At 46.2% G+C, this 18707-nt stretch overlaps 1 pseudogene; it reads left to right on the top strand.

Annotated features, from left to right (window-relative positions):
* LOC135276827 (C-type lectin domain family 4 member G-like) overlaps nt 1–18707 on the top strand; it is a 30588-nt pseudogene that overhangs the window by 9193 nt on the left and 2688 nt on the right.

Below are 18707 nucleotides of genomic sequence, written 5' to 3'. Positions count from 1 at the left end.
CGCCCGGCCAGCTTCTCCTTTAATAGACAAATCTTGCAGAGAGCTCTAATTACTCCAGAAGTTAAGTCTCTAGAACTTCCTAGATAACGTGACCGCGGCTTCAAACTACAGTCAACTTTGCCTTTTCCAATAGTTATAGATTTTGTTTATTTATTTATCTATTTATCTCTTTTTTTGAGTCAAGGTCTTGCTCTGTTGCCTGGGCTGGAGTGGAATGACATGGTCCTGGCTCACTGCAGCCCCAGCACCCCAGGCTCAAATCCTCCCGCTTCAGCCTCCCGAGTAGCTGGAACTACAGATGTGCACCACCACACTCAGCTAACGTTTGAATTTTTTGTAGAGACAGGGTCTCCCTATGTTGCGTAGGCTGAAGAGGCAATCCTTTCACCTTGACCTTCCAAAGTGCTGGGATTCACAGATGTGAGCTACTGCGCCCGGGCTCCTTTTTAATTTCTTTGTTGCTGTCGTTTCTTTGAGATGGAATCTCGCTCTGTCTGGAGTCTCGCTGAGACTGGAGTGCAGTGGCACGATCTGGGCTCACTGCAACCTCTGCCTCCCAGATTCAAGTGATTCTCCTGCCTCAGTCTCCCAAGTACCTGGAACTACAGGCACTCGCCACCACGCCCAGCTAATTTTTGTATTTTTAGTAGACACAGAATTTCACCATATTGGTCAGGTTGGTCTCGGTCTCTTGACCTCGCGATCCACCCGCCTCGGCCTCCCAAAGTGCTGGGATTACAGGTGTGAGCCACCGTGTCTGGCCTCTTTTTATTTTCTTATTGCATTGACAAAATAGCAAGAGGGCCATCTTTATTTTGTTCTTGACTTTACCAAATACGGTTCTCATATTTAATTATTCTGTAGGGTTGTGGAAATTGCTCCTTATCCCACCAGTATCAGGCAGCCAGGGCTGTTGTAACCAAGTAACACAAACTGGGAGGCTCCAGACAACATTAACTTATTATCTCACAGTCCTGGAGGCCAGAAGTCTGAAATGAAGGTGTCGGCAGGGCCACGTTCCATCTGAACCACGTAGGGAAGATTCCTTCCTGGCCTCTCCCTAGATTCTGGTGGTTGCCAGCAACATTTGGCATTCCTTGGCTTGTAGACCCATTGCTTAACTCGCTGTCTCTGTTGTCACGTGGTTTTCTTCCCTCCTGCCCCCTTACACAATCTTCCCTCTGTATCTTTCTCTTCTTCATATAAAAACACAGTAATATTGGATTAGGGACCACTCTCATGACCTCACCATGATGTAGTTACATCAGCGAAGACCCTATTTCTCAGCTGGGCATGGTGGCTCAAGCTTGTAATCCCAGCACTTTGGGAGGCTGAGGCAGGTGGATCACTTGAGGTCAGAAGTTCGAGACTAGCCTGGCCAACATGGTAAAACACTGTCTCTACTAAAAATACAAAATTAGGCCGGGCGCGGTGGCTCACGCCTGTAATCCCAGCACTTTGGGAGGCCAAGGCGGGTGGATCACGAGGTCAAGAGATCGAGACCATCCTGGTCAACATGGTGAAACCCCATCTCTACTAAAAATACAAAAAAAAATTAGCTGGGCATGGTGGTGTGTGCCTGTAGTCCCAGCTACTCGGGAGGCTGAGGCAGGAGAATTGCTTGAACCCAGGAGGTGGAAGTTGCAGTGAGCCGAGATCGCGCCATTGCACTCCAGCCTAGGTAACAAGAGCGAAACTCTGACTCAAAAAAAAAAAAAAAAAATTAGCCAGGTGTGATGGCACACACCTATAATCCCAGCTACTCAGGCGGCTGAGGCAGAAGAATTGCTTGAATCCAGGAGGCAGAGGTTGCAGTGAGCCAAAATCATGCCACTGCACTCCAGTCTGGGCAACAGAGCAAGACTCCAGCTCATAAATAAATAAATAAATAAAAGACCCTATTTCAATTTTAAGGTCACATTCACAGATACCAGAGGTTAGGCATTCCGCATGTATTTTAGGGGGATATAATCAACACACTAACACATGAGCATCTTTATTTGTTCTTCATTTAACCTAAAATGGTTCTCATATTTTAGTATTATGTAAGATATTTCTGTAGGATCCCGGAAATTGCCACTTCTCAAATTAAGAAAGCTTTATTCTATTTTCTGTTTACTAAGCATTTATTTTTTGTGCTTATCTTCAGTTTTCAATGAATAATGAGTGTTGAATAGTTATATTTCATAAGTATAATGCAGAGAGGACAAAAACAAGATCATGTGGTAACATTACTATAAAGTTTCGAGATGTGCAAAACAAACCACATAGCCCAGGCACGGTGCTTCACGCCTGTAATTCCAGCACTTTGGGAGGCTGAGGCAGGTGGATCACCTGAGGTCAGGAGTTTGAGACCAGCCTGACCGATATGGTGAAGCCCTGTCTCTACTAAAACTACAAAATTTAGCTGGGTGTGCCTGTAGTCGCAGCTACTCAGGAGGCTGAGACAGGAGAATTGCTCGAACCCAGGAGGAAAGCTTAATGTCTGTTTAATTGTAGAAAAAGTAATGAGGTACCACAGCCGGACCCTGCCTGGTTGATACAACCGCCCTTGACTCTGTGCCATCCTGGACCTTGGCACCCAGGGTACAATGACCACGGACAGGTGTCCTGACCTTTAGCTAGTCATGACCCTGCTCCTGACCTTGACCCCAGCCAAAATCCCCGCTCCCTTGACCCCGCAGTGACCCAGGGCTTGGCTGAAGCCAGCAGGGGCCGCGACAACGTCCGCACTGAACTGTTACGGGTGCTGGAGGCCGTGAGGCTCCAGCACAGTGAGCCAGACCGGGTAGGGGTGGCAAGGCGGGGCTGTAGGGATGTAAGTGAACTCTGCCCTTATGCCTCGCAGGCCCCCTTCTTTGACCTTGGCCTGGTCCTGTGCTTCCACCCCTGGCCCCGTGGGGCCAAACCCCTAACCCTTGCATCCTCTCGGTGCGCTCTCCCTGGAAACACTCGACCTCTCTTACCGTCGCCGCCCCGCAGGCTCCTGTGAGCCGTGCCGCACGTCGCGGATGCCCTTCGGGGGGGCTCCTACTACTATTTCTCTGTGCGGAAGACCACGTGGGCAGAGGCGCAGCACCACTGCGCCCGATGTCAGCGCACACCTGGTGACATGGCCTGGAGGAGCAGGTGCGCAGAGGGAGGGGGCGTTCACCCGAGGGGGCGTGGCCGGGCGGTGGGGTGGGGCGAGAGGGGGCAGGTCGGGGCGGACTCTGCAGGCTCAGGTGTCTCCTTTCTAGGACTTCCTGAGTAGTCACACTAGCGGCCCAGAATACTGGATCAGCCTCAGGGCCGTGTAACACCTGCGCAAGGTTCAGGGCTACCAGTGGGTGGAGGGAGTCCCACTCAGCTTCAGGTAGGGGAAGGGCTCCTGGTGAAACCTGGGGGCCACAGGTTAGACTCTAGACGACGTGCTTTGAGGCCGAGGCGGGCAGATCATCTGAGGTCAGGAGTTCAAGACCAGCATGGGCAACGTGGTGAAACCCGTCTCTACTAAAAGTACAAAAACTTAGCCAGTGTGGCGGGGGCACGCCTGTAATCCCAGCTAACCCGGGAGGCTGAGGCACGAGAATCGCTTGAACTCGGGAGACAGAGATTGCAGTGAGCCGAGATCCCACCACTGCACTCCAACCTGGGCGACAGAGCAAGACTACGTCTCCAAAAAAAAAAAAAAAGAGCTGGGCGAAGTGGCTCAGGCCTGTAATCCCAGCACTTTGGGAGGCCAAGGCGGGCAGATTACCTGAAGTCGGGAGTTTGAGACCAACCTGACCAAAATGGAGAAACCTCATCTCTACTAAAAATTCAAAAATCAGCCAGGCGTGGTGGCACGTACCTGTAATCCCAGCTACTTGGGAGGCTGAGGCAGGAGAATCGCTTGAACTGGGAGGTGGAGGTTTCCGTGAACCGAGATCGCACTATTGTACTCCAGCCTGGGCAATAAGAGTGAAACTCCATCTAAAAAAGAAAAAAAGACATGCTTTGGCCAGATCTCAGAGACACTTTGGCTAGGGCTCCATGCTTAGGGATGGGCAGGCTGGACCCTAGGAACTGCCATTGGATTAAATTCTGGGGGTTAGTAAGTTACATCCCAGGTGTATGCTCAGGTTAGACACTTGGGTTGTCTAGGGTAGACCCAAGCAATAAACAGGCTACAGCCTGGGAAGGAAGGCAGGACCTCGGGTTCATCCTCAGCCTAGATTCCCAGCAACACCCCCATTCAACCGCTGCAACCACTGGTTACAGGGGGAACCCAGTGAATCTTGGGGGCGTGAGGACTGTGTCATGATTCTGAGCACAACCTGCCATGTGATGAGAAGGCTGGCTGGATCTGTGAGAAGAGGCATAGCTACGGACCCTGCCCAGTGCCCCAGAGTCATGCCCAGTGCCCAGTGGGGTGCTGTCCACTCTTCCGGCTCCTGGAACCCACTACCACTACTGAGAACGAATCAGCCCTGTCCAGTGCCTGCACCTCTGCTCTGACCTCATGCAGACCTAACCTAACCCAACCTTCACTGGCTCCAAAAATCTCCATTTCTGGATGTAGGGCTGTTGGCCCCACAGGGTCGTGGGGTGTCCCTTATGCTATGCTAAAGTGCAGGATCTAAGAATTAAAGAGACAGGACACTGAAGAACTGGTGAAGAGCATCTGGACTCGGGGGGCCACGCCACAAATGAGCAGATAGGCGAGGCCCCGAACGTGCAGAAGCATCTGTATTTATTAGGTACAAGCAGGGGGAAGGGTCATAAGTAAGGACATCATCTATAGGCTTAGTGATAGGGCATACATAATTACGAGTCACAAGCGAGGGGGCCACCTCATTATGTCACCTGGGCAGAGAGGTGGGTGGTGTGTGGTAGGGGGCGGTGCTGTGCGCAGTAGTAGAGGGTCATGTACAGAAAAGGGGTCCACCCCCATTAGGTCACCAAGGCGAGGGTTTCTAATGAAGGATACTGTAAGCCAGTGCAGTGGGAGCTGACAGACTTGTGCTCTTCTCTTAAGATATTTATGGGAGGATGATTTGAGCCAGCACAGAGTGAGAAAAGACTGACAGGGTGTACAGCCGCCGTGACTGGTCACACCAGAGGGGTTCTTCTCCCTCGGCTACTTCCAGGATCTCAGGCCTGAGGCCTACTTTCCACAGGAAGTGGATGCAAGGTACTACAACTGCTTTATAAGGAGGAGAGGCTCTTGCTCCAAGCCTGCCATACAGCGTATGCCCTTTCAGGCAGGGACGCCACCGCCTGGGTCTCTGGTTCTTCTCCTGGTCTGGCTGTTTTCCCGTGTACTACTTCTGTTCTGTGACTGCTCTAGGCATTCCTCCTGCTACAAACTACTATATGGTTATATGGAAGGATTATATAAATCAGCACTAAATGTGTCAGTACAGCGCCGACTACATCCGTTATATGATTATATAGAAAGAGTATATGGGACTAAGTATGATTTTATATATATAAGCTAGATACAAGTAAGCAGTGAGTTATACTTCAGGCACTAATTGTGCCTGGGGTCTGCACAGTTCTCCTTCCTCGGTGCCTATGGGGGGGTGTTACCCACACTGGATCCCAGTGGGCTGACCCCACCTCTCCTCCTAGCCAAGGTCAGGCAACTGAGGAATGGAGCTCTTTGGTCTTCCTGCACTTTCCCGCAAAGGGGAAAATGGTACTTCCTGCAAAGCTCTCTTTGCAACCTGGAGGAGCCTCAATAAAGGCTTGAGAAATGGATCCAGGCTCCTGGCTCTTGTGAGCTCTTCTTTTTGTTTGGATTTATTTATTTATATTGAGATGGAGTCTCACTCTGTCACCCAGGCTGGAGTGCAGTGGCACAATCTGAGCTTATTGCAACCTCCACCTCCCAGGTTCAAGGGATTCTTGTGCCTCAGCCTCCTGAGTACCTGGGATTAAAGGCGTGCGCTGCCACGCCCAGCTAATTTTGTACTTTTCAGTACAGACGGGGTTTCACCACGTTGCCCAGGCTGGTCTCGAACTACTGACCTCAAGTGATCCATCTGCCTCAGCCTCCCAAGTAGCTGGGACTATCGGCATGCATGACCCCACCCGGCTCATTTTTGTATTTTTTTGTAGAGATGGGGTTTTGCCACGTTGCCCAAGCTGGTCTCAAACTCCTGGACTCAAGCGATCCACCCACCTCAGCCTCCCAAAGTGCTTGGATTACAGACATGAGCTACCATGCCCAGCCATCTGGTGAGCTCTTCTAAACTTCATCCCAAGAGATTTTCCTGTCTCAGTCTCCCAAGTTGCTGGGATTACAGGCACCCGCCACCATGCCCAGCTAATTTCTGTATTGTTAGTAGAGACCGGGTTTCACCATATTGGCCAGGCTGGTCTTGAACTCCTGACCTCAGGTGACCCACCCACCTCGGCCTCCCAAAGTGCTGGGATTGCAGATGTGAGCCACCGCACCTGGCCAGGAAAGAGGAGTTTCAAACAGGAGAGAGGGTGTCACCACCCCATTAATGAGTGGAAATAAGACAGAAAGGGGATCTGTTGGTTTTCACAAGAGGAAGTAGATACTCTCCTTGGTGGTTCCAGGAGAGTGATTGGAGGTGGGTCGGCCACAAGAAGGTAAGAGAAAGCAGGTGAAGGCAGGAGTGGCAACGCTTTTTCTTTTTTCTTTTTGAGACAGGGTCTTGCTCTGTTGCCCAGGCTGGAGAGCAGTGGTGCAATCACATAGCTCACTGTAACCTCCGTCTCCTTGGGCTCAAGTCATCCTTCCCCTCAGCCTCCAAGTAGCTGGAACCACAGGTGCACACCACCATGCCCAACTAATTTTTGTATTTTTTGTAGACACGGGATTTCTCCACATTGCCCAGGCTGTTCTCAAACTCCGGACCTCAAGTGATCCACCCACCTCGGCCTCCCAAAGTGCTGGGATTACAGGCCACTGCACTCAGCCTGACAACTCTTTTTCTTTTTTTTTTTTTCCTTTATTTCATTTTGTAGAAAGAGTGTCAGGCCAGGCATTGTGGCTCACGCCTGTAATCCTAACACTTTGGGAGGCTAAGGCAGGCGGATTGCCTGAGCTCAGGAGTTCAAAACCAGCCTGGGCAACAGGGTGAAACCCTGTCTCTACTAAAACTACAAAAAAATTAGCTGGGCGTGGTGGCACGCACCTGTAATCCAGCTGCTCAGGAAGCTGAGGCAGGAGAATCACTTGAACCTGGGAGGCAGAGGTTGACGTAAGCCACGATCGCACCGTTGCACTCCAGCCTGGGCGACAGAGCAAGACTCCATCTCCAAAAAAAAGAAAGAAAGAAAGAAAGAAAAGAAAAGAAAAAGGAGTGTCAGTATATTGCCCAGTCTGGATTCAAACTCGTGGGCTCAAGCAGTCCTCCCACCTCAGCCTCCCCAGTAACTGGGACCAAGCACTACCACACTCAGTCCCTTTTTCAGGTAGTTTGGTGACACCTAGAGGACGAAAAGAGGTTTTTTTTTTCCCTAAGAGGAGAAAAGCCAACCTGTGTTCCTGGAAGTCTCACTGTGCCAGGACCTGAGGCTCAGCTCATCTGCACCACCAGGAAATGCAGGCTTCAGAGCTGCAGCAACGGCTGACCCAGAAGCCAATCCTTCTCCTGGGAGATCCGGAGGCCAGCAGTGCCAGGAGGGGCTAAGACTCAATGTGAGAGAAATCAGCAAACCTGGCGGGGCAGGGTGGCTCACGCCTGTAATCCCAGCACTTTGGGAGACCGAGGTAGGTGGATCACTTGAGGTCAGGAGTTTGAGAACAGCCCAGCCAACATGGTAAAACTCTGTCTCTACTAAAAAAAAAAAAAAAGTTTTAATTGCCATCTGTGGTGGTGCACACCTGTAGTCCCAGCTACTCGGGAAGCTGAGGCACAACAATCACTTTAACCTGGAAGGTGGAGGTTGCAGTGAGCTGAGATCGTGCCACTGCACTCCAGCCTGGGCAACAGAGCAAGACTCTGTCTCAAAAACAAACAAACAAAAAATGACCAAACCCATAGATAGGATGGTGATGAGCTCTGCAGAGCATGGGAAATGCTTGGGAGGAGGAAGGACAGCATGCTGGGCGGAGGACCCAGTCAATGCAAAGGCAAAGAGCCAGGAGTGTGCACTCTGTTCTTCGTTTTTTATTTATTTAGAGACAAAGTCTTGCTCTATCATGCAGGCTGGAGTGCAGTGGTGAAACCATAGCTCACTGCAGCCTTGAACTCCTGGGCTCAAGCGATCCTGCGGCCTCAGCCTCCTGAGTAGCTAGGACTACAGGTGCACACCACTGCTACAGGACGGGGTCTCGATCCAGACCCCAAGAGAGGGTTCTTGGATCTCACGCAAGAAAGAATTCAGGGCGAGTTCATAAAGTGAAAGCAAGTATATTAGGAAAGTAATTGAATAAAAGAATGGCTCCTCCATAGACAGAGCAGCCTGAGGGCTGCTGGTTGCCCATTTTTATGGTTATTTCTTGAAGATATGCTAAACAAGGGGCGGATTATTCATGCCTCCCCTTTTTAGACTTTACAGGGTAACTTCCTGACATTGTCATGGCATTTATACACTGTCATGGTGGGAGTGTAGCAATGAGGACGACCAGAGGTCACTCTCGTCACCATCTTCGTTTTGGTGGGTTTTGGTCAGCTTCTTAACTACAAGCTGTTTTATCGGCAAGGTCTTTATAATCTATTTTGTGCCAACCTCCTATCTCATCCTGTGACGGAATACCTAACCATCTGGGAATGCAGCCCAGCAGGCCTCAGCCTTACTTTACCTAGCTCCTATTCGAGATGGAGTTCCTCTAGTTCACACACTCTGACACCACCACGTCTGGCTAATTAAAAATTCTTTGGCTGGACATAGTGTCTCACGCCTGTAATCCCAACACTTTGGGAGGCTGAGGCAGATGGATCACCTGAGGTCAGGAGTTCGAGACCAGCCTGGCCAACATGGTAAAACCCCATCTCTACTAAAAATAAAAAAATTAGCCACTTGGGAGGCTGAGGCAGGAGAATGGCTTGTACCCGGGAGGTGGAGGTTGCAGTGAGCCGAGATTGCGCCACTGCACTCCAGCCTGATGACAGAGCAAGTCCCTGTCTCAAAAAAAAAAAAAAAGAAAAAGAAAAAGAAAGAAATAGCTGGGCATGACAGTGTGTCTCCGTAGTCCCAGCTACTCAGGAGGCTGAGGCAGGAGGATTGCTTGAGCCCAGGAGCAAGAGGTTGCATTGAGCTGTGATCACGCTACTGCACTCCAGCCTGAGAGACAGAGCAAGACCCTGTCCCAAAGACAGAGAGAGGGGTGAGATAATGGAGGTGAATGTGGGACGGAGGAGATGCGTGTCTGTGTATGGTGTCAAAGTTGAACCAGGAGGCCGGGCACAGGGCTTACACCTGTAATCCCAGCACTCTGGGAGGCCGAGGTGGGTAGATCACAAGGTCAGGAGTTCAAGACCAGCCTGGCCAAGATGGTGAAACACCATCTCTACTAAAAAACACAAAAATGAGCCAGGCAAGGTGGCAGGTGCCTATAATCCCAGCTATTCAGGAGGCTGAGGCAGGAGAATTGCTTGAACCTGGGATGTGGAGGTTGCAGTGAGCCGAGATCGCACCATTGTGCTCCAGCCTGATCAAGAGAGTGAGACTTCATCTTGGAAAAAAAAAAAAAGTTGAACCAGGAAGTGGTGTGGAGCCAACATTTTACTCACTGACTTAGTTTGTTCACTAGACATTTGTTGAGCACTTACTAAGTGCAAGGCTCTGATGAACACCAGGCCTACAGCACGAATCAGGCTAACACTATCCCGCACTGGGAGCTCATAGTCAGAACAGGGGAAACAGATCAAAAAGCAGGGAAATGCTGCACAGGATGTGTACAAGGGGCTGGGAGAGCCCAGAGTAGGCACCTGAATCCAGGGTGACTTCCTGGAGGAGGTTTTTTATATTCTAAAGGATGAATGCTACAAAGAGAAATGGAACGCAGCTGTGGGAGAAAGAGTGTTTTTCAATGAGAGGGATAAGCTGTGCAAAAATTAAGGAAGTCAGGCCGGGCGTGGTGGCTCACTCCTGTAATCCCAGCACTTTGAAACGCCGAGGCGGGTGAACCATCTGAGGTCATGAGTTCAAGACCAGCCTGGCCAATGTGGTGAAACTCTGTCTATAATAAAAATACAAAAATCAGCCAGGTATGTTGATGCACACTTGTAATCTCAGCTGCTCCTAAGGCTGAGGCAGGAGAATCGCTTGAACCCAGGAGAGAGAGGTTGCAGTGAGCCGAGGTTGCACCGAGCCGAGGTTGCACCACTGCACTCCAGCCTGGGCAACAAAGGTGAAACTGTCTCAAAAAAAAATCAGAAGTCAAAAAACAGATGTAATATTTTGGAGGAACTGAAAGTTATCCAGTGAAACCTAAAAGCCTCAGAAGTGAAAACAGAGGGCTAGTCCCCAATCCAATCCTGAGACACTGAACACCAGGCAAAAGGGCTGATAGCTGATTAATATGAGGGAATACCCCACCCAGGAGAAAGTATTGTGTTTGGCTTTCTGGCTGGGGGCAGGGAGTTGATGTTCTTGTTCTGCCAATGTGTCTCTAGAGCTGAGAAAGTCCCCACCCCTTCAGGAAGCCCAGCTAAGCACAAAAAGCATATCAAGCTGTGCAGACCTGACCTTGGACCTCAGCTCTGCCTTTTGCTGGGTTGGCATGAGCAGGTCATCCGAAATCTCTGAGCCTCAGTTTTCCCCATCTGTGAAATGGCAACACAGACCTACTTTACAGGGCTGTCGTGAAAAAGAACCTTGCTCAGGTCTCTTGGCACCACACAGGTGCCCAATAAACGTCATTTCCCTCCCACCCACTTCTTTTTATTTTTTAAAATTTTTTTGAGAGGGAGTTTCACTCTTGTTGCCCAGGCTGGAGTGCATGATTTCAGCCCACTGCAACCTCCACCTCCTGGGTTCAAGGGATTCTCCTGCCTCAGCCTCCCGAGTAGCTTGGATTACAGGAATGCACCACCACACCCAGCTAATGTGTGTGTGTGTGTGTGTGTGTGTGTGTGTGTGTGTGTGTTTCAGTAGAGATGGGGTTTCATCATGTTGGCCAGGCTGGTCTCGAACTCCTGACCTCAGGTGATCCGCCCACCTCGCCCTCCCAAAGTGCTGGGATTACAGGCGTGAGCTACCGCATCCAATCCCAACCCCCTTTTCTTTAAGAAATAAAGTCTCAGAGAGAGACCCAAGATGGCTGATCACTAGCAACTCAGGATTGTAGCTCCCAGAGAAAACGCACAGAATGAGAGGACGCCACACTTTCAGACGAATTTTTGTTACCCACAGACCGGAAGATTCCCAGCGGAGGAGCCCCACGGGTCACCAGGGCAACTCTTGTGGCCGGCGTTGCAGTTTTGCCAGCACCCTGGCGCGGTGGTCCTTGGTGCAGAGTAAATGAGACTGATCAATGTTTGGAGCTCCAGGAAGGCAGAGTCACCCATTTACCTGACTGAAGAAGGGACTCAAGAGGGAGGCCAGAGCGGAGATTCCCGGGCAGAAAAGCACCACGAATCTTGATGACGCTGTTTTGGCCGGTGCAGTGGGTAGCTCAGATTTCGGTGCCAGGAATCAACAAGTTGGACGTCCACTCAGAGACCTAATTTGAAAGTAGGCAATTACAAAGACGACAGGTGGATGAACTCACAATGAAGGGAAGAAACCAGTGTAAAAAGGCTGAGAATACCCAAGATCAGAATACCTCTCCTTCTACAGGTGATCACAGTTCCTCATCAACAAGAGAACAAGGCCTGATGGAGAACGAGTGCGTTCCATTAGCAGATTTAGGCCTCAGAAAGTGGATAATAAGGAACTTTAGTGAGCTAAAAGAACATGTTCTAGCCCAATGTAAAGAAACTAAGAACCTTGAAAAAAGGTTTGAAGAAATCCTAACGAGAATAGACAGTTTAGAGAGGAATATAAGTGAATTAAAGGAACTGAAGAATACAATACGAGAACTCCGTGAAGTATGCACAGGTTTTAACAGTCGAATTGATCAAGCAGAAGAAAGGATATCAGAGGTCGAAGACCAACGTAATGAAATGAAATGAGAAGACAAGATTAGAGAAGAAAGAGTAAAAAGGAATGAGCAAGGTTTCCAAGAAATATGGGACTATGTGAAAAGACCTAATTTATGTTTGATAGGTGTACCTGAATGTCATGAAGAGAATGAATCCAAGTTGGAAAATATTCTTCAGGATATTACTCAGGAAAACTTTCCCAACCTAGTAAGGCAGGACAATACTCAACTCCAGGTAATACAGAGAACACCACAAAGATATTCCTCAAGTAGAGCAACCCCAAGACACATAATCATTAGATTCACCAGGGTTGAAATAAAGGAGAAAATTCTAAGGGCAGCTAGAGAGAAAGGTCACATTACCCATAAAGGGAAGCCTATCAGACTCACAGCAGACCTCTCACCAGAAACTCTACAAACTAGAAGAGAGTGGGGGTCAATAGTCAATATCCTCAAAGAAAAGAATTTTCAACCCAGAATCTCATATCCCGCCAAACTAAGCTTTATAAGCGAAGGAAAAAAAATTTTTCGCGAGCAAGCAAGCACTCAGCGATTTCATCACCACCAGGCCTGCTTTACAAGAGCTTCTGAAAGAAGCACTACAAATAGAAAGGAACAACCAGTATCAGTCATCCCAAAAACTTACCAAAAGGTAAAGAGTATCTCTATAATGAAGAATCTACATCAACTTATGGGCAAAATAGCCAGCTAGCATTAAATGACAATATTGAACTCACAAATATTAATATTAATTCTAAATTTAAATGGATTAAATGCCCCAATCAAAGACACAGACAGGTAAATTGAATAAAAAGTCAAAACCCACGGTACACTGTATCCAGATCTACTTCATAAGCAACGACATACTCAAAACAAAGGGATGGAGGAAGATTCACCAATTAAATGGAGAGCAAAAAAACAAGAAAAAAAAACAGGAGTTGTAACTTTCATCTCTCACAAAATAGACTTTAATAGTAACAGAGACTAAAAGAAACAAAGAAGGACATTACATAATGGTAAAAGGATCAATGCAACAACAGGAGTTAATGATTATAAATTTATATGTACCCAATATAGGAGCACTCAGATATATAAGACAAGCTCTTAATGACTTATAGAGAGACCTGGACTCCCGCACAATAATAGCAGGAGATTTTGACACCACATTGTTAATATTCGACGGATCAACGACATAGAAAATCAATAGGGACATCTATGATTTGAACTTAGACCTGGAATAAGTAAACTTAGTGAATATTTATAGAATTCTCCACCCCAGGTCCACAGAACATACATTTTTCTCAGTATCACATTACACCTATTTTGAAAGTGACCACATAATTGGAAGTAAATCACTCTTCAGTATTTGCATAGCATTTCACAGACTTAAATGAAATATTGGTTGGCTGTTTGTTTGTTATTTTCTTCCCTTATTCCTTCCTGTCTCCGTTGTTAAGCACAATTATTGGCATAAAAGAGGTTTTTAATACCTATTTTTAGATTGCATTCCAGCCTGGGCAATAGAGCAAGACTCCTGTTCTCTCTCCTGCTTTCTCTTTCTTTATTTCTCTCATTAAAAAAAAAAAAAAAGAAAATCAAAATTGTGAAAATGAGTTTCTCTTTAATGTTATAAAATATAGGTTATATTGCAATTATAATTGAAAAAAACTTGTATAGATTTGATATCTCCAATTATGGTAATCATGCATAATTAAAACACACATGCTTTCTGGGATAGGCTTGCTAAATAAATGTGGTTGAAACCTTTACGGTGACCCAAAATGAGACACATCCTTGTGTAAGCCCATCCTCTTGAACCTGTGACACGCTTCTACTCAAGAGAATATGGTAAAGGTGATGAGATACAGTGATTATGCTTTCTTAGATGGCAAAAAAATGAGAGATTTTGTTGATGTAATTGAGGGAAACTATGCTGGGTATGGCTAACCAAATTATGTTCAGCCTTTAAAACAAACAAACAACAACAACAAAAAACCTAGATCTTCCCTGAAGGCAGAGACTCAAAGGAGCAGAAACTCTTTAATGCCATAGCTGGCTTTGAAGAAGAAAGCTACCATTAAAAAAAAAAAAAAAAGAAATAAAGTCTCCTCCAAAAGATCTACCACCTATTCCCAAGTGAATCTTCCACAGTCTGTCAACCACTCCACCAGTTAGGTCATTCTGGTCACGTCAAACACTTCTGCACCACAAACAAACAAGGAATACTAAAATTTATCAGTTTATTCCTTTAACATACATTGATAGAGAAAAAGAACCTACCACAAGCCAGGTACTGTTCTTGACACTGAGAATATTGCAGTGAAGAAAATAGATTCCATCTCCTCCCTTTGATCGGCCCACCCCTAGTTGCTTTGTAAACAACCTTATTTACCAATAATCATTTATTTGTTTATACCTGTAGTATCAGCACTTTGAGAGGCCAAGGGGAGAGGATTGCTTGAGGCCATGAATTTGAGACCAGCCTGTACAACATAGCAAGACCCTATCTATACAAAAAATTACAAAATTGGCTGGGCGCAGAATTACAGAATCTCAGCAATTTGGGAGGCGATATTCCTCCCAAAGGAGTATCTTTCAAAAATTTAAATATTTGAAAGATATTGAAATTTTGAATATCTTTCAAATTTTATAGATAAATATAGAAATAAGTGTGTGTGTGTGTGTGTGTGTGTGTGTGTGTGTGCGCCCATTTATCTACTAAGGGCTCTTTGGAAAAATGAGACCAGCCTGGGCAACATAGCAAGACCCCATCTCTAAAAAAATTTAAAAATTAGCCAGGCATGGTGGCATGCTCCCGTAGTCCTAGCTACTCAGGAGGCTGAGGCAGGGTTGGGGGAAAAAAAGCCTGGAACATCTAGTTAGGCCAGAAAGGAAGAAAAAACGATCAGCAAAAAAAAAAACAATAGGAATACGTCAAAGGGACCCAGAACCCAGAGAGAAAAGCTTTCACTGGCCAAATTAAAGATAATTTAAGCATCAAAGGGGAAAAAAAAGAAAGTCAGCAAAATGACAGAGTAAAATTTGCCTTTCTTCAAAAGCAATGAAAAAAATGGTAAAATTTGACAGAATCAACATTTTCACAACTCTGGAAATTAACCAAAGCCTGCAGTAATTTGCAGAGCATTTAGTTTAAAAAACACACATACACATAAAAAACGGCAAGCTCTGTAGAATTTTAACTCACTCTAGTCTTAATCCCAGCTAACGAAAAATCTTAAAAGGAAAAATGAAGGCATTAAATGTCCCGAAGAGCTTCTGAAACATTCTGACATATTTCCGGGGACATGGAAGGCCACACGCACATGTGCATGTTTAGGAAAGACCTGAGACAGCCCTAAGCTCACACCAATGGCTGACTTTGAGACTCTGTGCAGACAGGAAGTGAGAGCTAAAGAAGAGTTGTAAATTTCCTGGGTGAGTGTTGAAGGTGTGTCCCTAATATGTACACAGAGCTCTTTGGCAAAGACTGGGAGACTTTTGATGCCAGACATTCAAGGAAATCTCTGTCCAATCATTAGCTAACCATGAAGCTAACTGAGCAGAGACTTCAGTGGCTATACATGACAGAAAATATAGATTTTACAGAAGTAGTTCAGAAAAGTCATTAAATAGGCTGGGCATGGTGGCTCATACCTATGATCCTAGCACTTTGGGAGGCCGAGGCAAGTGGATCACCTGAGGTCAGGAGTTCAAGACCAGCCTGGCCAACATGGTGAAAACCCATCTCTACTAAAAATCCAAATTAGCTGGGTGTGGTGGCACATGCCTGTAATCTCAGCTACTCAGGAGGCTGACACAGTAGAATCGCTTGAACCTGGGAGGCAGAGGCTGCAGTGAGCCAAGATCGCACCACTGCACTCCAGCCTGGATGACAGAGCAAGACTCTGTCTCAAAAAAAAAAAAGTCATTAAACAAATAACAACTATAGCAAACAGTAATAGCAATAAATCCTGAGAAGAAAGGAAACTCTGATTTTCATAATTGCTATGTTTCATTTTCAACAAAAATTATAAAACGTGCAAAGAAACAAGCTAATATTACCCATACATCGGGGGGAGGGGTATTAAATAGAAACTGTCCTTGAGAAAGCCCAGAAGTTGGACTTCTTAGACAAAGACTTTAAATCTACCATTTTAAATATGTTCAAAGAGCGTAAAGGAAATTATATCTAAAGACCTTAAGAAGGGCGGGTGCAGTGGCTCACTCTTGTAATCCCAGCACTTTGGGAGGCCAAGGTGGGAGAATCAGTTGAGGCCAAGAGTTTGAGACAAGCCTGGGCAACACAGTGAGACCCCATCTCTACAAAATAAGCAATTTTTTTTAACTAACCAAGCTTGGTGGTGCACACCTGTAATTCCAGCTACTAGGAAGGCTGAGGTGAGAAGATGACTTGATTCAAGGAACTCAGGGTCATAATGAGCCATGATCATGCCACTGGACTCCAGCCTGGGCAACAGAGCGAGGCCCTGTCTCATAAGCAAAGAAGAACTAAAGAAAAGTATTAGAATAATGTGTCACCAAATAGAGAATATCAATAAGAGATGGAAATTATAAAAAGGAAACATACAGAAATTTGGGAGTCGAAAAGTATAATATCTGAAATGAATGTTTCACTAGATCATGGCAGATTTAAGCAAGCAAAAGAAAGACTTTGCGAACTTAATAGATCAATTGAGATCAATTGAGGTTATCCAGCTTGAACAGAAAGAAAAAGAAGTGAAGAAAAATTAACAGAGCCTCAGAGACTTGTGGGGCACCATCAAGTGTGCCAACATATACTAAAAGTCTCAGAGGGAAAAGAGAGAAAGAAAGGGGTATAAAGAATGCCTGAGAAGTAATGGCTGCACACTTTGCAAATTTTATGAAAAGTGTTAGTCTACACATTCAGAAGCTCAGAAAACTTCAATTAGCATAAACTCAAAGAGCTTCACACCAAGATAGATCATAATCACACTTTTGAAAGACAAAGACAAAGGAAGAATCCAGAAAGCAGCAAGGGAGACATATCTCATTATGTACAAGGGATTCTCAGTGAGATTAACAGTTGATTTGTCAACAGAAACCATGGAGACCAAAAGGCAGTGGGATGACATACCCAAGGTGCTAAAAAAGAAAAACCATCAACCAAGAATTCTATATACAGCAAAACTACATTTTCAGCCATAAACAGGAAGGAAGCATTGATGTATGCCACAACATAGATGAAACTTTAAAACATTATGCTCAATGAAAGAAGCCAGATGCAGAAAGCCACAGACTGTGAGACTCCATTTATATGAAATGTCCTGAATAGGCAAATCCATAGAGACACAAAGCAGATTAATGTTTTCCAAGGCTACAGGGAGGCAGGAATGTGGAGCGACTGTTTAGTAAGTATGCAGGGGCTGGGCGTGGTGTCTCATGCCTATAATTCCAGTACTTTGGGAGGCCAAGGGAGGAGGATTACTTTAGGCTAGGAGTTTGAGACCAGTCTGGGCAACATAGCAAGACCCCCATCTCTACAAAACATTTAAAAATTAGCTGGGCATGGTGGCACATGCCTATAGTCCCAGGTACTCAAGAGGCTGAGGCTGCACTCAACCATGATCGTGCCACTGCGGTCACCCTGGGTGACAGAGGAAGACCCTCTCTCAAAAAAAAACCAAAAATAAATAAATAAGTATAGGGTGTTCTTTTGGGGTGATGAGAGTGTTCTGGAACTAGATAGTGGTGATGGTTGCACATTATGAACATACTAAATGACACTGAATTGTATACTTTAAATGATATGCTTTAAATGGTAACATTTACGTTATGTGTATTTTACTACAATAAAGAAAATGAAGGGAAACCTTTAGGATGAAATGAAAGAACACTAGACAGTAACTCAAATCCAGATGAAAGGCCAGGCATGGTGATTCATGCCTGTAATCCCAGCACTTTGGGAGGCCAAGGCAGGCAGATCACTTGAGGTCAGGAGTTTGAGACCTGCCTGGCCATGGTAAAACCCCATCTCTACCAAAAAAATACAAAAATTAGCTGGGTGTGTTGTCGTGTGCCTGTATTCCCAGCTACTTGGGAGGCTGAGGTAGGAGAATCGCTTGAACCCAGGAGGCAGAGGTTGCCGTGAGCTGAGGTTGTACCACTGCCCTCTAGTCTGGGTGACATAGTGAGACCCCGTCTCAAAAAAAAAAAAAATCCACATGAAGAAATAAAGAACACTCTCCTACCACTGGCATTTTCTGCAATCACCTCCCAAATAAATTTCTTTTGTCCTCAAATTTGGGTCTGCTTAGTGTAGTGGACTTGGGCAACTTGCCTAGGTTGGAATCCCAGCCCTACCACTTACAAGCTGTGTGACCACAATCGATTGTTGACCTCTCTGTATCTCAATTTTCTCCTCTGTAAAGCAGGATAATAACTGTGCTTTTCTCGTAGTGTTATTGTGAAGACTGTTAGTGGCCCCCTCCCCTGCCGGTCAAAGACCACCAGAATCACACGTGGTTGAACAAATGTCTTGTCTTGCCTTGTCTTTTCCTTTCCTTTCTTTTCTTTTCTTTGAGACAGTCTCGCTCTGTTGCCCAGGCTGGAGTGTAGTGGCACAATCTCGACTCACTGCAACCTCCATCTCCCAGATTCAAGCAATTCTCCTTCCTCAGTCTCCTGAATAGCTGGA

Source organism: Aotus nancymaae, unplaced genomic scaffold, assembly GCF_030222135.1.
Source record: "Aotus nancymaae isolate 86718 unplaced genomic scaffold, 86718_ANA_hifiasm-v0.15.2.pri h1tg000028l, whole genome shotgun sequence".
NCBI classification, from domain to species: domain Eukaryota; kingdom Metazoa; phylum Chordata; class Mammalia; order Primates; family Aotidae; genus Aotus; species Aotus nancymaae.
Note: the sequence above shows the minus strand (reverse complement) of the source record. Positions and strands in the feature narration are given on the sequence as shown.